At 39.8% G+C, this 24,113-nt stretch overlaps 1 protein-coding gene across 3 annotated transcripts in view; it reads left to right on the top strand.

Moving 5' to 3' along the window:
• Nucleotides 1-1,259: 1,259 nt before the first annotated feature.
• The window catches only part of HTR4 (5-hydroxytryptamine receptor 4), a 257,415-nt gene continuing 234,561 nt past the window's right edge, over nt 1,260-24,113 (top strand). For all 3 annotated transcript variants that reach the window (XM_058173134.1, XM_058173135.1, XM_058173133.1), the window contains exons 1-2: nt 1,260-1,583; nt 3,607-3,737. The gene's annotated coding sequence lies outside the window, so the exon portion shown is untranslated. The remainder of the gene's footprint in view (nt 1,584-3,606; nt 3,738-24,113) is intronic.

The raw sequence follows: 24,113 nt of genomic DNA on the forward strand, positions 1-24,113 counted from the left end.
AAACATGCTGCCACAAAGCTGGCTGCCAAGAAAGGAAAGTCGTGGTAAGAGCCGTGGTAGCGTAGTGGTTAGAGTGCAGTCCTGCAGGCTACTTCTGCTGATTGCTGGCTGCCAGCAGTTGGGCAGTTCGAATCTCACCAGATCTCACCAGGCTCAAGGGTGACTCGGCCTTCCATCCTTCCGAAGTGGGCAAAATGAGGATTCAGATTGTTGGGGGCAATATGCTGACTCTGTAAAACACTTAGAGAGGGCTGTAAAAGCACTATGAAGTGGTATATAAATCTAAGTGCTATTGCTATTAAATTGTCTCATGCGTAATTGTCAAATGTCCCTCAGGTCAGGCTCCCAGGCCATGGCCAAATGAAATACACTGCCTTATACAGTGTAAGCCGCCCTGAGTAAATGTAAATGTAATACAAAAAAAAAAAGTCTTGTTGTGGTCCATTATGAAATACCTTTTTCTAGCACTTCGCATGAGACTACAGCCTTTTTACATGTCACTGAACCACAATTCCCAGTTAGGTCAGCTCAGAAAGCTGCCAGTTAGGCTCGCACAACTTCTGGAAGGACACAAGGTGTTTCTTTTCCCCACCCTCCCTTTCACAAGCTATGAATTCAGGGCAGTTACTTTTTGAGTTGCCCGTTTCACTTTCACAAGTGTCCTTTTGTTTTTGTTGTTATTGTTGTTGCTCCGGTTAGTAAGAGTCGGAGAGCCCGAAGCTTTGGAGTAAACCCGCCTGGGACCCGAGCTGCGAAGGGCGAGCCCAAGAAGCCGCACCTGTTGCCTTTCTTCCCGTAGCCTACAGGATTTATAGCGGGTAGCTCCGGACAGTTTGGGAGCAACGAAGAGCGCTCACCCCTTTTGCCCCAGCTCAGCCCAGTTCAGCTCAGATCAGATCAGCTCAGCTAAGCTTTGGAGGGCGAGGAGGACGCTCCGCCGACTCGGGACAAGGAGTCATCAGAGACAGAGCCTCACCAGGAAGCACCAGAAAGCACGGCGGGAGCGTCGGCGCGCTCGACTCCAGGTGCTGAGAACAGCCGGGCGAGCAGAGCCCTTTTGCCTCCCGCTGCTTCTTCGCCTTCTTTCTTGTTTTTCCTCCTCCTCCTCCTCCTCTGTCTCCTCCGCCTCTTTCCTTCTGGAGCGGAGAGACTCCCGGCTGCAGTGAGCGCGCTGTGATTGGCCGCGCGGGGCGAAAAAGCAGGCAGAGCGCGCGGCGTTTCCTCCGGGAGAGAAGCCGAGTAGCGGGAGAGATCGAAGCCGGGAAGCTGGGCTGACTGAGCTCGCCTCGTACCTTTGGAGCCGGCTGGACGATCGGGGGTGGGTAGGGGGACTTACCGCCTTCCTCGCTCTCCGCTCGCTCCTTTAGGGACGGTAACTTTGCAAAGACTCACACGAGACTTGCAAAGGGACGGGGCGCCAAAAAAAAAAAAGACGCGGGAGCGGACCGGCTAAGGTAGAGTGCTCCTTCCTAACGCGATCGCTTCTCTACTTTACGAGGCGCTGCAGACAAGATGCAGCCGGCCGTCGCTAAGTGGTGAGCCGTACCCTGAATGGGGGCGCCCGGACTTCTCTTCCTGCCGTGGTAAGATAACAGATTCGGAATGCCTTCTCAACCGATCAAAGGGAATATTGCTATTCGGTTCGCTATGTCTAATTAATTGCTTTACTAATAATCATTACCCTCCGTTATCTCTCACCCACCGACTCCCCCCCACAAAAAAAGAAAGAAAGTAGCTAGCGATTTCTCCCACCGCAGTGGAATTGCCTATTTATTAAGCTTTGGTTACCTGGTGGTGAGAAAATACTCTGCATGCGTTCAGAGGTCCGCTTTTCTTTAGAGGTACCTGAACCTACATTTTTTTTAAAAAAAAAGAAGAAGAAGGATTGAAATGAAGTCTGAGAGCACACTTCTATTTCCAGATAGTTTGAGATCTAGAGAATGTCAGATACTGGGGATTCTAAAACAAGGCAGTTAGAAATTTGGGGAAGGTATTTCCTACCTCAAGGCTAGCCAGAGATAATTTAGGCCTGATTGGTGTGATGGTGAGAAATTTCCCTCCCCATAAGCCCTATAAGGCATGTCTGCTACCTGATGTGGACTGCTGAAATCAAAATGCACCAAATAGCAGCAAAGAATGTAGACTTTTCTTTGTCTCTTCATTGACATTGAGTGATAATTATTTGTACCCTTTTCAACCTATACCTTTTATGTTCAGAAGAGGCTGAAGTACCATCATCTTCAGACAAACAGGATGATGGGAGTTGTAGGCCATTGCAAACGGAGGAGGCTAAGGTTCCTAAAATTCCCCCAGAGAGCCCACCTCTAAATAAAGCTTCAGTGTAGCTCAATAGAGTACATCTTACTGCATCAACCTGTTGGAAAAATAGGACAGTAAAGGGACCTACCTCAGGAAAGCAATTCATACCACACGAAAGCCTGACTAGAAGATGCTGAAGGCACTGAATGAGATGAAAATAAGTATTTTCTTCAGCTTTGTATTACCTAAGTGTTGCTGCGGTATCTTTTTGTTTTGTGTAAGCAGAAAGTCTACAAAGAGGAACACAAAACAACTTGGAACTTTGCCTCATTTATGGTCTGTGTCCCTCTGTAGTCTCTTAGCAGGTCAGAGGACTGTTTTATTATTTCATTTATAATTGCATTAGGCATGGCTCAGATGCTACCAAAAAAAAAAAAAAAAAATTCCCACCCCTCTGACGTAATTAGAGAACCTCTTAAGTGTCTTCCTGAGTTATTTCAGCACCATTGAGTAGTGTTCATTCACAGAGAGATACAGTATATATATTGCAGCAGCAACAGAAGAGAAACAGATGCAATTCAAAAGATGCGGCGGTAAATAGTGGCAGTTTATTTTAAATGTGGAAAGAAATGTATTAAGAGGCTGTCCTGGAAAGATAAGAATGTGTCACTTCTGGAGTGGAAAGAAGAGAACTGACGATCATGAGAGCAAAATATGATTTCTAAGAAGGTGAGGACTGATGCAAAGAATAAAATTAAAGGACCCAAACTGTTTAGCAGTCTTAAGCCAAGCACAATCATCAGAAAGTGCTTCTGTATGTATTTCTCTTCGTTCTCCTGGTGTTCCCAGTGCAAAGAAAAATAATGGTAAAATACATTATCAAAGACAGACTGCTTTTGCAGAGCTGTTCTGCCTTGTATCGCGCACTAAAGTGGGATAGGTGGTTGGAAGAGGGAACCTAGTACAAGGTGTGTGTGTGTGTGTGTGTGTGTGTGTGTGTGTGAGAGAGAGAGAGAGAGAGAGAGTGAGAGAGAGAGAGAGCACTATTGAATTTGAAAATTCATTGTGCGTACTTGTTTCATTGCTTTGTTTCATCAGCAATTGTGGCTTGTGTTTGATATGTCCAAAATAATGAGCATGTGAAGGTATTCCGTTGGCAATACTGAGGAACAGTTTGCCAATCAGCATGTTTCATACTTCATATTGCAAAACTTTAATAAAATAAAAGGTCATGTCTTGAATGTACGGATGTGTTTTGGTCATATTATAAGAAAGGATAAATATTGCATAATGCATAATTGCAGTAAAAAACCCACAAAGATTAACTTGGCTGTTGCTTTCTTACAGAAATGAACTGGCTAATGTTGGTGACATTTTGACGATCCATGGAGAAGCAAGAGGGACCGGTTCTTTAACAAGCTGTCAGTCCCTGGCAGAGGGTAATGGAATCAGAAAGAAACAAAGTTGGACATGTGCTGGTAAGGAATATTCAGTGGAGACATGTTGAATTTCTATCTTTCTATCGATTGATAAATGCAGAAAGTTTGATGGATTTTTTCTTTGTCACCCTTCATTTTCTTTTGCCGTTGCTGTTAATAAAAGGAGAACTTCTCTGTTAGATGGAAAGAAGTTTCTGCAGATCTCCTCCCCCTCCCCACTCCAAACAAATGCAACTAAATGTTGTCAAACATTTTTCCTCTATATTGCCAGACTGGGAAATCCCGAGGACCTCCAGAAGTTGTTCAGTGGCAACCCAGTCAGTGTGGGAAAGAGTGAGCGTGGGATACTGGGAACCATTGTTCAGCCTTATCTAGAGGGCTACTGGTCCTTCATTGCTCCCTGAAAAGCTGCTAAATTAGACTCAAGCTCTGTGAATAGAATAAGAATAGAAGAGGAGAGGAGAGTTGGAAGGAACCTAGAAGGTCTTTTAATCCAACCTCCTACTTAGGTAGGAAACCCTATACCATTTCAGACAAATGGTTGTCCAATCTCTTCTTTAAAACTTCCAGTGTTGGAGTATCCACAACTTCTGAAGACAAGTTTTTCCACTGATTAATTGTTCTGTCAGGCAATTTCTTCTTAGTTCTAGGTTGCTTCTCTCTTTTATTAGTTTCCATCCCTTGCTCTTTCACAGCAAAAGCTCCATTGAAAGGGCTGGTTCCAGATTACTTCTTTTAATTTCTCTCCTCTATGAGTCCAAACAAGTCTGGGAGGGAAATTATTTACCTCATGGATGAAGGCCAAAGTAAGCAAGGATTAATTAAAATGACAGTTTTGTATTCATTATATCACAGTAGTACATAAATGTGATTTGTTTTTAATTGGGAGGTCATTATTTTCCCCATTTTATAGGCGGGAGCAATAAAAGCCAAACAGTAGTAGCAGTAGAACCAGTAGTAGCAGTAGGACCAGTATTGGACCACCAATACAAGGAAATACAAGCTTTCCTTGTATTAATTCCTATTTGTTGTCAAGCAAGATTGGAAGCCCTGCCGGTGCAGTGAGAGGCGGGCGGGGGCCGCCAGCCTTCTCAGCTGAGGGAGGAGGGTTTCAACCGGTAGGTGCCTCATTTCCCACCCTCGGCTTATACTCGAGTCCCCAGTTTACCCCAGTTTTTGGGGTAAAATTGGGGACCTCGGCTTATACTCGGATCGGCTTATATTCGAGTATATACGGTACCTCATGGATGAAGGCCAAAGTAAGCAAAGATTAATTAAAATGACAGTTTTGTATTCATTATATCACAGTAGTACATAAATGTGATTTGTTTTTAATTGGGAGGTCATTATTTTCCCCATTTTATAGGCGGGAGCAATAAAAGCCAAACAGTAGTAGCAGTAGGACCAGTATTGGACCACCAATACAAGGAAATACAAGCTTTCCTTGTATTAATTCCTATTTGTTTTCAAGCAAGATTGGAAGAAAGTGAGTCAGCTGTGATGTGAGGTAGGTTAGGTAACTATGTTCCTTGATTGCTAAGCAGCACCTAGTATTGTAGGAATGGGCATCTGTAGCTTTTATTGGTCTTTTTTTTAAGGAGGGGCCATTTGCAGTGCTTTGTTAGAAGGAGGAGGGAAGGCGGCTTAGCTTTTCCTCTTTGAATAACAATTAGAATCTGTCTGAAAGAGGGAAGTCAGAGAATGAGCCATTGAGCCAAGCTCTAGAAATTCATGACAAACTTCCATCCTTCCCATTTTCCATTCCTGTACCCTCAGCCACAACCTGAAGCAACATCTGTTTGTCATACTTAGAACCAGTGGAAAAGATCATTGTCTTGCTTTGAGCTTCTGCAGATGCTACAGATGCAAAATCTCATTGCCCAAGTCCAAAAGAAATGGAGGAAATAAAAAAAAAGAAAAAGATGGGCAGATGAACCAGGTAGAACTGACAAAGTCCTGTTTAGCTTTGCTCATTTTGTTTGGGTTACTGAAAGGGGGATGCACAGCTGTCAAACTAGCAATAGCTTAACACAAAGGACCCATAGAAGGAGTAGGTGCAGGGATGAAATCCAGCAGGTTCTGACAAGTTCTGAAGAACTAGTAGTGGAAATTTTGAGCAGTTTGGAGAACCGGTAGCGGAAATTTTGAGTAATTCGGAGAACTGGCAAATACCACCTCTGGCTGGCCACAGACTCGGGTGGGAATGGAGATTTTGCAGTATCCTTCCCCTGCCAAGCCCACCAAGCCACACCCACAGAACTGGTAGTAAAATTTTTTGGATTTCATCACTGGGTAGGCGAGGTTTTTCTTTTATGGGAAGTGGAGCTACATTATCATTAAAGCCAGCTAGAAATGAATGGGCTCACCTCTCCCACAGCACTGCTCACCCTGTTAGAATCCATAGCTCTGGAGCCGCTTTAAGACTGGCAGAGTCCTTGAGTGGATGTGTCCTTAGTGAGGCAGATATAACTGAGTAGAGGAAGGAGAATATATTGCTTGAAATGCCTCTCAAATAAACTGTTGCTCTTGCTTTTATAATCTGCGGGAGGAAGGTCCTTTCCTGCTCTTACATACACAGAACGATCATACTCCTAGTTGACTAAAGAAGTTGTAGAGCTGAAATACAGACTTACCTTTCTGGAATGAAGAGATCTTGCACCGATGATGTTACCCAGTAATGAAATGTATGCAAGAAAACAACCAAGCTCAGAGAGCACCAAGGACCCCTCAGATCTTACTCTGTGCAAAGTAATCTTTATGTATGTGACTCTGATTCACTTGGACTTTTTTTGTTTTTAAAAAGGCATTGTTCTAGATCATAGTACCTTTCTGGGACAATTTGACTGTATGGGTCTTGGAATACCATTTGTACTACCTCTGATCTAAAAGTCCTAGAACAGGGGTCCTCAAACTTGGCAGCTTTAAGACTTGTGGACTTCAACTCTATGGTAGCTGGAGAATTCTGGGAGTTGAAGTCCACAAGTCTTAAAGCTGTCAAGTTTGAAGACCTTTGTCCTAGAGGATGATGTTATAAGATTATTGCTTAGCCTCATGTCCTTGGCTCATGGAGCTGCTCAGGGTTCTGTATTGTCTTCCTTCCTGGGGAAAGGAGGAGGGGAGAGCCAGAACTCTGCTGCGGCATCTTGTCCCTATGGCGATAATGCTTAGTAGTTTGATTGATAATTTGGAATTTATAGAAAGCCTGATTCTGACCACAGTGAGGGATTAGGGAGAAACAGAGTTTCAGTTCAGATCAGAGCTGAAGTTTGTAGATGGAGCTGGCACTGTATGAAGTTGCAAGATCAGGTGTTACTTCAAAGAATTCTTGAGCGGATCCAACTTCCTGGCGGACACCAAGTGATTGCTGCAGCCAGGAGCACTGTGAATAGTTGTGGCTAGCTAGGCAGCAGTACCCTCTGGAAGAGAGAAGGTAGCCAAAGTGATTGATGTCTTCAACGCCTCTCATTTAGATCATTGTAACATGCTGCCCTTGAAAAGTGTAATGCATCAACAAATGATGATTCTATTGGATATAAGGTTTAGGAGAAAAATTATCACCTGTCTGGAGCCAAAAGTCTGTAGAGATTCTCAGTCATCCAGGTCATGGTTGTCCCAAAGGTGCTTTTTCAGGAAGCAACTGGACTTTCTTGTTTTTTCTTTGAAGACTTTTTGCTTCTCATCCAAGAAGCATCTTCTCTCTTAGCTATACAATTTGGGATGAACCCTTGGAATGATGTGGGAGTGGGAATGGATTTCCAGAGAAAAAATTGCAGATTACAGGAACCAGGAGCACTACTCAGATGAACCTGAGGACACAGATAAATGTTCAAGTGCTTCAAGGACCCTCTAAAAGGATGCAAATGACCAGCTGTCTGCAAGGAACATAAATCCTTCCATTCCCCACTGTCCTTCAGAGCTGAAGAAGCTTCTCGGATGAGAAGTGAAACATTGTCAAAGAAAAAACAAGAAAATCCAGTTGCCTCTTTGAAAAAGCACCTTTGGGACAGTTGGAACCATCTATATTTGCTTCGCTTTAGTTTCTGAACCTGGGTCTCTATTCTTGTTTTGGAAATCCTAAACAGGTTAGTGGTAGAATATCGGCGAAGATGCTACCTCATATATAAATATACCCTTATATACCTTCTTTATCATAAATGCTGTGCTACAACCTATCACAAGATTAGGTCAATCAGTATAAAGAAACTTTGCTGTGGCAACTGTGGGCTCTTGACTGTTGCTGCAATCTTTACTGGAATGTAGAAATGCAGAAAATCATATTGTTTCACTTGGGCTTTGATGAACAATGATTAATGTTAATATTGTTTTGTTCCGCTTTTTATTTTTGTTTTAAAGCCATTGCCTTTCATTTTATGTAATTTATTACAGGAGAAAAATCTCACTGGACAGGCAAGTGATTTATAGGTACTCAATAATAAAGAACAGAAGAACAAACTCATTTGAATGAATTACCACTTTTTATAATATATGGAAAGGTCAGCTAGAAGGAGGAAGGCAAACACTGAAATTAGAGGTCACGCTAAGCTATGATGTGGTTTGTTTGGCTTTGGCTAAATTTGCCTGCAAGCCATATCAAGCATGAGGTGCTTTGAGCATGAAACAGCTGTTTTGTGTGATTTGTGCATTGGAAAAAACCCTCACATATTTTGGATAAAACACAGAACAGTTGTTTCAGGTAGAAATCATTTGAGTGAGTTTTTTTTTAAGCGATGTGGCTGGAAGTTGTCTTGTCTCTTGCAATTGGAGTGTTAGCTTTTGAGTTCTCCTCAGCACAGCATTGGGCCATATTCTTGCTGCTCTTAGCTTACGTTTGGTGGAGCTGTATGAAGTGTTTAGAGCAAAGCAGCATGCAGTTCAGGAGCACATGGTCAGTCGGCATATTGAGGGAAGTGTTCTGGATCTAAGGGCCATTGAAGAATGGCTGTAGAAAAGTTGGGGGAAGAAATTGCTGTGAAAGACTCAGGCTCCGATTTTTGCTTCTGCTGGTCTGGTGCTCTTTTGTGCATAGTCTCTGGTGCCTGCCTGTTTCTAAAACAGTTTTCCCAGCCTGAATGCCAGCATATATTTCTTTTAGTTTCAACTTTGATTCAATGGGATGGCTAGTGATTTTACTCAGACACAAACAGGGGAGGGGAAAATCCCCCTTCCCAATCTCTTGATTTGCAATCAGCTCCCTTTTGATTTTAAATAAGATTTCCTTCGTATAATCCTCTTTTTTCTCAAATTAGGCCTACTTCCTTCTTTGGCCAAACTGATATTGTTAACTTTGCTGCTTGCTAGATATACATGGACACATTAAACTGAGTGCAGTAGTTAAGGTGCGGACTAGCCCAAAAGATACAGGTAGTCCTCGGCTTATGACCACAATTGAGCCCAAAATTTATGTTGTTAAGTCAGAGATTTGTTAAGTGAGTTTTGCCCATTTTAAGACCTTTCTTACCATAGTTGTTAAGTGACTCACTGCAATTGATAAGTTAGTAACCTGGTTGTTAAGTGAATTTGACTTCCATATTGACTTTGCTTGTCAGAAGGATAGTGTAACCATCATAAATATGAGTCAGTTGCCAAGAGTCTGAATTTTGAATTTTGGGGATATTGCAAAGGTCGTAACAGTCATAATTCACATTTTTCAGGGATGTTGTAACTTTGTGCTGTTGTAAGGCAAGGACTTCCTGTACCTACATTCAAGTCCACTTTGAACTATAGAAGCTTACTGGGTGATTTTGGACCAGACACCCTCTGTCCCAGGGCATGTTATTGAGGGAAAATACTTGGAGAAGGCAATACACCTGTCTCGAAAACTAAAGGCTGCTAATAATCCCCCCTTTGTTATTAAAAAAGCTTGAAAGCTTTTTCCCCAGTTCTAATTCCCAATTTAGAGCCAGCCAGGTGCACTCCCACAACTTTACACCCCTCCCCACTCATTAAGCACCTCCTGCCTGAGCGAACTAGGCCAGTTAGAGGGCTAGTCAGAGTAGGTGAGAGCAAGAATGTTTGTTTATTAAATTGCTATGGCCACCCATCTCAATTACATGGTTCAAAACAGCAAAACAATAAAAGTCACATATAATATAAAATAGCAGCTGACATTGTAATGACACAAAGTAGACCTTTACAATAAATACAGCCACAAAATGGGTTTCCCCCCTCCCAATAACAAGGCCTCAGGCTTGATTGCAAAACCAGTTCTTTAAAGCCTCGTGAAAAACCAATATCCAAAACCGATATTCAGGGGATGATGTTTCAGAGGGTGGGCAACAAAACAGAAAAGATTCCGTGATCTTGCCAGATGGCATTCCCTTCATGTCTTGCCTCTCCTGTCAGACTAAGGAGTCAGGTAAATCTCATTACGGAGGCACAATCTTATAATATTTGCTGATTTGGGGGAAAGACAGGAAGGCAACAATTGTAAGGAGGCTGGATTTTAAGAGGGCTCCATCATAAGCATAAGGTGAAGAAAGAGCATAGAGCTGGAAGAACTAGAAGAGGTAGTGATGATTCTGGGAGTCAGCCCATTCTCCTCTTACTACGAAGGGGCTAAGGACACAGATTAAGAGAAGGGGAATATCATTCCCTTCCAATAAACCAGAGTTCATGCCGTTTAGTGACATCCCAGTATCACCAAGGGAAGAATATTGTAGGCCTAAGGAACCTCATATTATGGGATTGTTTTAAGCTTCTTCTTGAAGACTATCCATTTTCTATGCAAAGCACCTGCCATCAGGAAGAAGGACAACATGCATCTTTTTATCTTGGATATCCTTTATAGACGCCATTCTAATTACTAATTAACAGTGAGTCACTTTCAGGTAAAAGTAGACTACCAGTAAGGCATTTTCAAGCAAAGCAAGCTGCCTGCAGGATGGTTATCCAAAGGCATCAGATGTGACATGTGATATCATGCAGATAAATGCTTGGAATGATCATGACCATTTGGCATGATGAAGGAGATGGGATTCCAAGACTTTTATCTGATGGTTTCTGACTATTCCCTCAAACACAGAAGGTGTTGGTACTCTTCCTGTATCAACACTGGGGAGAAGAAATGTTGGCTATGCTGTGAATAGAAGGCTGTTGTGCTTACTGTATAGCTTCTTCATCTTGGCATTTGGAAGACATGCTTATTGCCATCATCTCATAGTAGACTGGTTGGGGTGAAGGGCGGGATGTCTGCTATTGTAAATTGCAGCACTACTCATGTTATAGAACAACAGGTGGGTATTGTTTCATACCAATGTGCTGGGCAGGCTTCACATGGAATGAGATAAATGTAGCCATGAACTGCATGGCTGACAGCCAGCTTTCTGGGCAGCAGAGTTTCAACCATAGCTTCATAGTTATGGACAATGGAACCAGCATTAGAAGGGCAGCCCATGAGGCACAGCTTTGCTGTAGTGCTGCAGTGCTCACAAACTACATCTGTTTGTGCAGGCTGGGCCAACATCATAATTATCCCAACTGACATCAGATTTGCCACAAAGACTGTCAAGGTTAGGACCAGGTTACTTACGAGACCGCCTACTGCCACCGTTTGCCTCCCATCGACCCGTGTGCTCTCACAGGGAGGGACTCCTCAGGGTACCGTCAGCAAAGCAATGTCGACTAGCGGCCCCCAGGGGGAGGGCCTTCTTTGTGGGGGCTCCCATCCTGTGGAACAAACTTCCCCCAGGACTTCGTCAACTTCCTGACCTTCGGACCTTCCGCCGCGAGCTGAAGACATATTTATTTATTCGCGCAGGACTGGCATAGGATTTTAGATATTTTGTTTGGTTTTTAATCTTATTTAGGGTTTTATTGTTTTAAATATATTTTAATTCGGGCCAAATTTAATAAGTTTTTTAATTATTGTTTTATCTTGTATTTATTATTGTTGTTTTGTTTTATCTGGCTGTGAACCGCCCTGAGTCCTTCGGGAGAAGGACGGTATAAAAATCTAAATAAATAAATAAATAAATAAATAAATAAATAAATAAATAAATAAATAAATAAATGCTGTACAATTTCTGTTACTTTTTTACTGTGATTGTAAAGGGAAGGGGAATAGTAGACTAGTGCCTAGATTGAATCCCTACCTCAACATCTTATTACTTATGATGTCCCCATCTGGATGAACTTCACCAACCTAATGTTCAACTGTCTGCTTAAGAGCCAGTGGTTGTACAAGGCATGTGAAGCTACTTGAGTGGCTGTCTCCTCAACCATGGAGAAGTCATGGAGGCTGATGGTTGAGGCCTCTTAAGTACAGTTATGCTGGGACATGTTCATTTCTTAGAAGACAGAAGTCTAATGTAAAACCCAAGAAGGTGAACTCCAAGGACAGCAAAGATTAGGCAATTAATTTCACCCTGAAAGTCCTTTCCCAGCCTAGCATTTCTGCCTTTATTTATTAAGGGATGGTAGGCATGCTGGTGCTCTTATGCACGGCCCTTACAGACTTCTTAGGAATGGGGTAAGGTCAACAGTAGACAGTCTTAGGTTAAAGTTTTGGGGGGTTTGGGGTGAGACCACAGAGTCTGGTAATGCATTCCAGGCATTAACAACTCTGTTACTGAAGTCATATTTTCTGCAATCAAGTTTGGAGCAGTTCACTTTAAGTTTGTATCTACTGTGTGCTCATTTATTGTTATGGTTGAAGCTGAAGTAGTCATTGACAGGTAGGACATTGTAGCAAATGATTTTATGAGCTATGCTCAGGTCGTACCGAAGGCGAATAGTTCTAAATTTTCTAAACCCAGAATTTCAAGCCTGGTGGCATAAGGTATTTTGTTGTGAGCAGAGGAGTGGAAGACTCTTCTTGTGAAATATTTCTGGATGCGCTGAATTGTATTAATGTCTGATATGCAGTGTGGGTTCCAGACAGATGAGCTGTATTTGAGAATTGGTCTAGCAAGTGTTTTGTATGCTCTGGTTAGTAGTTCCAGCTTGTTCCTAGAAATCCTTCCTGACAAACTCATATAATAGGAAGAACTTTGGTTATGAAAGTGGTCAAAATGGAGGAGAAAAATTTAGATTGCATTTTGGAGGAAACAATAAGCTGCCTAGGTCATCCTTTTTGATCAGTCACAGAAGCCAGAATCCTGGCTCTGATTCCTTCAGCGGGAAAAGAAGTATTGTCTTTAGGCACGGCCAATAATGCAGAATCTTCTAGCCTGAGCTATTTGAGTAAATCAGAGGTGGGCGAACAATATACATACCTCAGTTTTTGGCAATTAATGACCTGATTTGGTGCTTTATTGCCTGGCAGTACTTCTCTTGCTCATCATCCTAACATCCTGAGCAAGAAAGTGTGCTCCAAGACAGGTGACCACTTACGTTGCATTAACTCATCTTCTACAACAGGGGTAGTCAACCTTTTTATACCTACCGCCCACTTTGGTATCTCTGTTAGTAGTAAAATTTTCTAACCACCCACCTATTCGTTCTCATTCTCACAAATCTAACTGTGTACTGACCAGTGTGACCGCAAACAAAAGAGCCTGCGCCGTGTATTGTCATCTGCGCGTGCCTCTTGCGCATTGTGGATTGGATTTGGGGGGGTGCTGGCTACTAGCTCTGCTTGTCTGTTACAGCTGGGTGGTGTGGGGGGAGATGCTCTTGTTTGCGGTCGCACTATAGTGCCATTTGGTTTCACTTACGTAACATGAACTAAACTTATGTGTGGGCGATACAATTAGTATATTTTCAGAAATTTAAATTGTCATGGGGAATTTTATGAAAACCTAATGAAAATGTTTTTAAATAATGCTATGAAATTTTTTTAAAAAGTCAATTAAATTAAAAAAAAGGAAAGTGCTTCAGTATCGGACAAAACCCCTACCACCCACCATGAAAGCTGGAACGCCCACTAGTGGGTGGTAGGGACCGGGTTGACTACCACTGTTCTACAAGATGAAGCTCCTCTTGCTGAACTTCTACTGGAGGGGAAATTTTGATCTAGATCTTTACCCTATTCTTCAATTTTATGGCAGCAGCGTGTCCACTATCCAGATATGGTGACTGCTATCCTTAAGCATACTTAAGTCACACTCTGAGCTAGACTTTTCCTTAATGGAATACCTCATACTAGGATGAGAGGCTCACATCACCTAAGAAATGCATACTGGCCATTTCTTTCAATTATGAGCGAACTTCTGAATGTGGCACAGTTTGGAAGACAGTCCATGTGGATTTATTTAGTCCCTGCAGCATCAACTGTGTTGCAATGTTGCATTCATTATCCCCTCCTCCCATAGCTCCTGACTCTTCCTCAGTCTCATTGCCTTGCCACTATCTATGATCCTTCACTTAAGGACAGGGATGACCCAGATGAGTGATACAAAGTGTATTGGATCTTAGGCCCCCATATATTGAGAGCATACACACATAACATTGTGTGTATGCATTGGTTGCCGGTGGTCTTCTGGGTGCGCTTCAAGGTGTTGGTTATCACCTTTAAAGCGCTCCATGGCATTGGACCGGGATATTTACGGGACCATCTGCTGCCGACAGTTACCTCCCATTGTCCGATACGTCCAGTGCGCACCCACAGGGAGGGTCTTCTTAGGGTGCCGTCGGCTAGTCAATGTCGGCTGGCGGCCCCCAGGGGAAGGGTTCTCTGTGGGGGCCCCGGCTTTATGGAATGAGCTGCCGGTGGGACTCCGTCTCCTCCCTGATCTCCGGACCTTTAAGCGCGAGCTCAAGACTTTCTTTTTTCACCAAGCGGGGCTGGCCTGATTGATTTTAGTATGGGGGTTTTAGTGGGTTTTAATAGGGTTTTTACCAAGGTTTTAGTTTTGATAAATTTTAGCTAATATTTTAAGTTACAGCGATTGAATCAGTTTTTTAAATTTGATAGTGTATTTTAAATTTGTTGGGATTTTTGTTGTTTTATTGGCTGTACACCGCCCTGAGTCTTCGGAGAAGGGCGGTATAAAAATACGAATAAATAAATAAATAAACATGGAAGTGACCAGCAGTGAACAGAGACCCGAAAGGAAAAGCAATACTATTCCTGATGGCCTGGAAAGTAAACCATTGTACTTTGGTAAACAGGAGTTTAACATGTATTTAATATACCTTTGAAAGAAAAACCAGTGATGTGCTGGAGGTCATTTCACTGGTTTGTTGTTTTTGTGTGCATCAGTACAATTGTCCCTGAGTTGACACCCAACTGATATGATTTCAAAACATGCTAGCACAATGCTGGTGTGATTAGTTTGTCAGTTGTATGTTCCATCTCTTTGTGTTGAATTCTGTGCATGGTCTTAGCTTTGGTTGGGATCCAACAAGCGTATGCAATGAATATGTTCAAAGGCAAGCTTGTCTACAGAACAAAAGAGCAGCAATAGAGAGCACATGCATGCATAGTCAACAATCATCAATGTAATTGTTATTTCTCTCCTATTCTCCTATTTTATGCTGGGTTGGTTTGGTTTAGTAGGTTGTTTTGGAGAGAGTTTTTTTTTTTAGTTTGGTATTATTCATATAGTTTGTTGCATTTTGTGTGTTGAATTCTCGTGCTCTTTTTGTTTATGGAAACTTTATACGGCATTGAAAAAGGCGGAAAGATAACTATGGCAAATCTGAAGTACATGTAAAGGGTGATATCTTATGTTCTTGGCTGTAAAATTAGATTTATCATATTGATTAAGTTTTATTTTTTTTAAAGCGTAAATGTAACTCTCATTTTGACTAAACATTAATTAGAGATTTTCTTCCAGGTTGTTCTCTTGCCCTGTAGGAAGTGATGGACTGAAAACATTGTGTCTTGTGTGAGAGATCAGAAACACAGCATTAGCCTAGCTGTCCTCACATTAAAGTAATTAAATTAGAATTCACATATGGCAGAAAGGCTAGCCCTAAGGCTACCAGATCTGAGCTGGACAAATCCAGGTGAACAGTAGATGACAGCAAAGATTTAACATTTTATGTATTTCTTTTCAAGGTATCTGATTTTTGCAGTTGTAGAGAATTATTCCAAGTAGCATTGAAACACTTGAAATTTTCTTGAATTTGGTTTTGTTGAAATACAGAATACCCAAACTGATTTAAGTTCAAACTTCAGCCAACTTTAAAAATAGGATTTGAACATTGAAAGAACTTTTGGTGTACAACATTTGTTTCAAGCTGAAAACAATGCACTTTGTCTGTTTCATACATGTCTTTAATATCTAGTCACCCCGACTTGTAAACATGGATAATGATTTGGTGTGTTATGTGACTCCAATCAATTGTACTGTAGTTGTCTATAATTCATGGTAATATGCTATAAATCAATTCATGCCAATTTATAATAACCAATTTTGGGGCAAGTAAGCTTAAATGGGAGGACTACCATTTGTAAAATAAAATACTGACACATTTATTGCTAACATTAAATTTTAAACATGAATTTTTCATTTACATTAATAATTAACAAAGAACAATCAGACCAGCTAGCTTATCTCACCTTTGTGGCTTCCAGATGTGTTGAATTAAAAGTGTCATTTATCTCCAATTATTTCCTCTATCTTGGTGTGTTGGTGCACTTCAAAATACCTTGAGTGGCATCTTGATTTCATTCCACTTTAAGAACATTTAAAAATGACTCCAAAGTAAATATTTTATAATAAAGCTCCATGAAAATCTGAGTCACTGAAATTTAGGAGCTGTATTTTTTGATACTTTGTAGCTAATATTAAAGGAATCTATTAACTGCTGGTATCTCAAAAAATCCCAGTAGCTATCCAGAGTACATTTGTTGGAGCATGTAAGTCCTTTTTCTTTAGATGTATAGGTAAAAAAAAGTTCATTATATTATCCCTAATATTATCAACTATCTCTAACAATTCGGTGTTATAGCCCATTATTTGGAAATTCCTCACATGGTCAATTACAGTGATCCCTTGGATATACAGAAGATCTTTGCTAAAGCTTTTGGAGCTGTGAAGGTATTATGAAGCTGATGGCAAGACTCCAGAATACCTTCATAAAATTGACTGCAGTTTTGTCTGAGCACTCGTCTTTAATTAAAAAAAAAATCCCTGCATATTGCTGCAGGCTGCAAAAATGCCAAGAAATCCAGAATAAATACAATTTGTGCAGTACCTATAAAGGACAATATTTGTAGTTCTGGGTTGAAATGGATGATGTTACCTAGTTTGGGTAATGAAACCTCTGCAAGAAATAATCAAGCTCAGAGAGTACCAAGGATCTCCCCCCTAATTTTGCCATGCCACAATGTTAGATTTAGCATTTTTCAGCTAATATTCTTGTACCGTCTCTCAAAATGAAAACACTTCGATATCTTTTTCCCCTTCTGGTGTTTTTTTCAACTACTCAAATTGTTTTTCTTTCTCTGGGTTTGGACTTTATAGCAAGTGTTGAGATGATGTTGGGTAGATAAATGCCTGAAGAGATTTGGGAATGATTTTCCTTCTGTGTTTTCTATAAATCCTTGCTCACCTTGTTGTTTGTTTACCTAGGCTTTCAAGGTCTGTGTGCTATTTAAAGTACAAATGATTTTGTGAGAATTATTTAACACAATGTGAGTTCTTGCACATCACAAGTGGAAACATACCATACCATATGGATCTTTAAAGCCTGCTACCAAAAAAAAAAAAAAAAAAAAAAGGCAGATTTTAATTTTCAAAAGCTTTAATTTTGGAAAGTTCACTTTTGAGATTTCTCTTAATAGCAGTCCCTGAATGTAGGGACACAGAAGATTATATTAGGAAGGCAATGATGGAAGAAAGAGATACAGTTGCTGAGCCATGAAGGGCTTTAAAGATGATAAACTTCATCTTGAGCTCAAGCAAACTAGTAACCAGTGTGGTCTCAAAATAGCGGATGTACAGAGAGAGATCATGTACTGCCTACAGCTGCTGGACCAGTGAATGAGAAGAGGCCACTCAGGTGCCATCTCACTTAAATCTGCAATTGCCCTCTCATTCCAGAAGGCAACTGCTCACCTAAGCTGTCATTATTACCACAGACTTTCATCAGATGATGCTGTGTTTCTAATCATTCATTGTGCGCAATCTGGCTTTAGAGGTTCTGCAGAATGTTTCTGGCATGTTTCAGGGTTGATTATCTTCCCTTTTAGAATAGCTGGTTTGCAATACAGAGACATCCATTCATATATATATATTTTTTAAATAGAGGAATATTCTCATGCTTTCCTTTTAGTGAAAAAGGCGATTCCAGTGAAATAAATTAACTTCAGAATAAATTGCCGAAGTGATAGTTGTGGTGATCAGTTGTAAGTCTTGGCCTTCATTCCTGGTAGCCTTTATTGAAGGGAAGATGCCCAGGTATTATTCCTAGTTTACTGTATTCAGAAAGATACTTATTGATCCCCTTTGGATGTAACACTTTGTAGTTGTTGGGAAAAAAATACAAAGCAGGAAACCCTTCTGTCCCAAGATGCTTTGTAACCTGAGACATAATCCGATGAAGGGGGAAAAAAGAAAGCAAAATTGAAGAGATTGCTTTCTTTCAATGCAGCTGCCTCTAATCTGGTCACATTACATAATCCATTACCCTTATTGTTATAATAAATAATTTCATTTAAATGAGAAAATAGTCCTAAATGAATAAGAGTGGCTGCAGATATACAAGTAGCAGAGGGAGATGCATCTAGTAATAAGTAGTGGAAAGTAAATTAATCTGAGAGAAGACAAATTGAGCTTAGACAGTTTATGTGATTAGGTGAACAATTATTGAAAATAATGGGAAATGTAATTACTACCCAGCTTGCACTATGATTAGGTGTTACAGTGGCAACACTATTCTTATTAAACAGTTCAGCACTGCAGAATTTCAGTGTGGGCTGTGCTTCTGGCCATACCTCAACTGAGCTGTGATTTCTATGCATGTTTATTCAGAGGTAAGTCCTACTGTGGAAGTAAGACCTCAGAAATGGCATGCGAAATAGAGTTTTAGAACTGGAGACCAAATCTGATTTACAGATACCAGATTCAAGGTGTTACTATTTTAAAGAAAATATGTCAGTTCTGAACAGACATATATTTCAGATTTTACAGTGGGGAATTATTTGGGGGGTGTGTGTGTGCATGTGTAGGAAAAGCCAGAAATATTTTAATACATCCTCCTCCATTCTTTCTAAAGTTTACAACTTTCTATATTGGGGTTGAGTATGTAGGAAAGACCAGAGCTCTATTGACATACCAGCCTCCATTCTTTTTTAAATTAAAATACTAAGTTTACACCTTATCACTTTCCATGTTATTCTCTCATCTTTAATATTTTTTTCCTCACACTTTTCCCTGAAGTAGGAGGAAAGCAGATGTTAGAAGGAATTGCCAACTGGTGCACTGCGTCCAAATGAAGCACTTTCTTCACTTTAAATGCTGATATATCTCTCATGTATGTCCATCACCAATGAAGAGACTCTAGAGACAAAAATCTTTACAATTTTTGCAAGTTTCTCTCAACTGATGGCAGAGTTTTTCTTCTCTTTTTTTTTAATGAGGAAGAAAAAGTCAATGTTATGTTTTTTCGTCTAGGAGTCTGCACTCTCTGAAAAATGTTTACAACACTATAGTAAAATATGAAGGGAAGACATTGTAAGGGTCTTTTTAAAATCAAATGAGAACATCCATGAGGTTGAAGAGCGATGGATAAAAGTGTACTAACAATCAATAGTATTACACGATTTTTCACTACCTCATAACAATAAAAGAAGCACAAAACTATATCCCAAAGAAGTCTGAAGAACCCTGAGAATGAGTTAGAAAAGTAGAAAGAAATTGTAAGGAGGATTTGGTATAGCATTAGTTCAAACTGTATTGCTGTAATGGAATGTAGTTTATTGTGGGTTAATATATTGTGTGAATTGAGACATGGTTGACAACTTAGCATGATATGCATGGCCTAATTAATTCTGGCTAATTTAACAAACCCTGGTTAAACAAGTGATAGCTTAGTACTGAAAACTGTGACTTCAGCCTTTGTTTTTATTTGCTGTGTCCTAATTCTCATTTTTTGAAGTTGGTGTCCTCCAGTGATGGCATGGGGGATGTGCAGAGACCACATTTCCCAGAATTCCCAGTCAGCATGATTGTAGCAAGGAGTCCTCTTGATATTTTGGTTTTACAGTATGATTTCAGTCCATGTTATTAAGCAAGCATATTCAAGGAGGCATACTGATTAATAACAGAAGTCTTTTTCTGATAATGGGCTACTCATAGATGGGAGATGACAGCAAGTTTTACTGCCATATGTTGAACTCTTATTTTAGTGTCTTGCATCCAGTTCTATATTTCCTAGGGCTTCTTAACAAATGCATTTTTGTTTCTTTTTGTTGTGTTTCCATGTTTAATGGAGTAAATCCTATGCTACTCCTACCTGCACTTATTCAGCTTATTCTACACTTGGTTAGACTGAAGATATGCCCCACACAAGCAGTATAAAGTTAATGTTATAGCTGGTGAAAACAAAGATATTTGTATGATTGTTCATGCTGGAGTAGCAGCATTTTCTACAGAGCAAGAGCTGATGCTTGCTTTAGTAAGGTAAATATTTCATTTAAATTCAGATTAAGCAAAGAAAAATAAAAGTGTATTTCCTCATCCTAGTGGTTAGACCGGACTTTATTCATTTCGTTGCCAGATTCAACTCTTGCAATTTACGTTTCTGTCTGTTGGCTGTTTTCATAGAAATAATTTACAAAGTTTAATTTGAGCTTCCAAGCTTCCAGTGTGGTTATCTTATGCTCTAGTTTTCATTTATATAAGCTTACAACCTGATAGCTTTTATTGGAAAATGACAGGTTTTTGATTTAAAAAAAATACAAGAACAGCATTTATGCTTTTGTAAGAAGTTTCTTCCTTTTTTTAAATAGTAGAGTAAATGTAATGCAGGACAGAGATGGGTTTGTTAAATTGTATAATTTTGGAAAAGGCAAACAGCATTGTGTTAAATTGTGTTCTTCTATGTATTATATCATGCCAAACTGTTAATCTTTTATAAAAATTGTAGTTAGAAGTTAGTGATCTGCATGGTGTTTTAGATACAGTTTCAACTACTGTAATCTGAAATGAAGCTATAAGATTGGCATTGTGTCTCTAAATAAATATAAAACTTAATTATTGCACAGAAATTAGGATAAAATTGCAAGAAGTCTGTTCCTGTAAATATTTACACAAACTGTTATTTTTTGGGGTGGGGTAGGGGTGGGGCAGGGAACAGATTTAGGAAAAAGATCTAATGAGCAGTTATTACCATCAAATAAAGGCTTGCTTCATTCTGGTATGCAAAGCAATCCTCTTAGATGGATCCTATAAGCATTCAGTGCTGGTCAGTAGATGTTGAGTATATTGCAATAATATAAGTCGGTGCTCTTTCTACTATTAATAAACTTAGGGGGTGGCTTCTCATGCATTTGATGTCATAAATCCACAGCATTTTTTTCTTATAGGTTTTTTAAAAATAAACATTGGCTATATTTTTATTACAGGTTCCTTGTTTTTCCAACTTTGTCCAAATGCTAATCTCTGATTATTGTCTTGATACTTTAGTTGTTTTGACCTTTTCCCAAAAAAATAATGGCAAATTTCTTTTTGAAAGATAAACATTCTCATAGATGAGTAACAGGAAAATTTAACCCTTCTCAAGTTTCCTGTAAATTCCCATCCTCTCACCATTTCTCTCCCTTTTGACTAGTTCTCGGTTATGTGATGGTGTAGGAACTGGAGTAGGGAAGCAAAAATCCTTACATGGGGATGGGAGCAAATAATTGGTGAGCTTAGAAAACAGGAAAGCTCAGGAATGCTTGGTATCAATAGTTGTCTTTCTCGCATTGCTGCCATAAATAAAAGACAGAGTAACTAATGTTCACATTCTTCTACATATGGCTCCATTATGGGCATCTTGACTAAACACTGGTATAAATATGAAGGTCAACATACATAAATTCCACAAGGTGCAATGTTAACATGTTTTGTATTGACTAAAAGCTGTCACCTCTTCATCTCTTATCTAAACAAACTCCTCCATAGAATTATATGTCAGAAACTCACCCCTTTTAAAACTGAATTAATGTAATATCAAGCCAGTTTTATGCCTTTCCCGATGTAATTAATGTATATCCAGAAACTTTTAATATAGAGTTAGATACCCTGGGTTACATCTGAAGTGTAGCACTAGCAATAGGACTTTTACACTGCTTCACAGGGCTTTACAGCCCTGTCTAAGATGTTTACAGACTCTGAGTATTGCCCACAACAATCTGGCTCCTCATTTTACCAACCTCAGAAGGATGGAAGGCTGAGTCAACCTTGAGCCTGGTGAGAATCTAACTGCTGGCAGTTGGCAGAACTAGCCTGCAATATTGCATTGCACCACAACAAGCTCTTAAAATCCAATGTATCAATATCCTTACCAAGCAACAAAACTTATCTCTTAAAAATATAAAAAGAGTTATATAGGATTCCCCACATCCTGATTGCATTGACTTCAGTGCACGCAATCATATAAAATTACACTGAATGGAAGAAGAAGAACAGTGTAATAACAAGGAATGTCCCATTGAACATTTTGCCCCTGAATTCCTCAGGACCTCTAAAGGCTCTGAATAGAGCTGTGTAATCCAAAGAAGATACAGGCATGCATGAGAAGGTGGAAAGATCAAAAGGGAACAGATATGTCCGATGTAATAGCAATAGCACTTATATACCACTTCACAGGGCTTTACAGCCCTGTCTAAGCGGTTTACAGAATCAGCATATTGCCCCCAATAATCTGGATCTTCATTTTACCAATCTTGGAAGGATGGGAGGCTGAGTCAACCTTGAGTTGGCGAGAATCGAACTGCTGAACTGCTGGCAGCCAGCAGTTTTTATTTATTTATTTATTTTTGTCACAACATCATACAAAAAAATTATATAGTATATAAACATATATATGAGTAAATATTAGGAGGTATAAGCATATATATATATATATAGGAAGAAGAAAAGAAAAACAATAGGACAGGAACGGTAGGCACGTTTGTGCGCTTATGCACGCCCCTTATGGTCCTCTTAGGAATGGGATGAGGTCAATAGTAGAAAGTTTTTGGTTAAAGCTTTTAGGATTATGGGAAGAGACCACAGAGTCAGGTAAAGTATTCCAAGCACTGATGATTCTGTTACAGAAATCATATTTTTTGCAATCTAGATTAAAGCGGTTGACATTAAGTTTAAATCTATTGGTTGCTCTTGTATTATTGCAATTAAAGCTGAAGTAGTCTTTAACAGGAAGGACATTACAATAGATGATTTTATGAAGTAGCCTGTATTACCACTGCTGGTAATAGTTGAGGGAGTAGAGCAGAGGTATCAAACAGGCGGCCTGGATACATCACGCGCAAGCCATGCCCATCCCAGCTCCGCAAAGGAAAAAAACAGTTGTGAAACATCACGTGATGTCAATGTGATGCCGCGAGTTTGAAATTCGTAGAGTGAGCACTTTAAGTAGACAGCATTAAGTAGCTAAAATTCATTTTTGATAAGAAGTTCCAAATAATTGGTATTGGGTTTATACTGTTTTGATACTCTAAGTCTTTCCAGCATTATAGCACTAAATGTATAGTTGCAGCCTGTGCCTAAGCAGCTACTGTATATTTTCTGAGAGATGATATTAAATACAATTTGGCATTGACTTCATCCAAGCCATATGAAATTCTTCATTCTACTTTGTACTTCCAGTGGGAAGAATTTGTCAGGCAGCATTTCAGTTCTTTAACATTTGGTTATCTCTAGAGAATTGAAAATGGACAGCAAATAATGTATCGCTCCCAAAAGAAGTTGTTTGAGGATTTAAATGCAATAATGAACTTGGTCTTGTTTCTAAATGCTGTTATTCACCCTAGCCAATTATTTTATGTTTTGTTATCTGCGCAAAGGATTGTGCACGAATATCAGGTCCTTGCAATATGCCTTGATTGAGAACTATCAAAAGAGAGAGAACTGTTGGGAAATATTAGTTATTTTTCCTTTTCTCCCATGCTTCTACTTGTTTTCTATAATTTTCTTGTACTCTGAGGGCAAACTGATGATGGGAGAGAAAGTGAATGCTTTCTCTGTAGCTCTGAACAAATCACAAAAGACATAAAACCATGCACCCAAATGAGTTATTTACATTCAATAAATTGGCTTAGAAATAAGAAGATAGGAAGAAACGAGGTTTTGCCTGTTGTTTTTAAAGTAAGCCAAAGACCATACTTTGGCAGTTCATTTTATAAAAAAACCTTCAGGAATCAGATAGCTGAAGTGAAAATACGTTAGATTCACCCTGAAAGTTGAACAACCATCTTGCCTAGTTGCTGTTGTAGCATGAAACTTCTACATCACCCTCAACTGACTTTGAACCAGAATATGCAAGAATATCAGAACCTTCCATGCTCTGTAAGACTCTCCTCAAATCCTTTGATGCTCA

The sequence above is a fragment of the Ahaetulla prasina genome, chromosome 2 (assembly GCF_028640845.1).
Source record: "Ahaetulla prasina isolate Xishuangbanna chromosome 2, ASM2864084v1, whole genome shotgun sequence".
In the NCBI taxonomy this organism is placed as follows: Eukaryota; Metazoa; Chordata; class Lepidosauria; order Squamata; family Colubridae; genus Ahaetulla; species Ahaetulla prasina.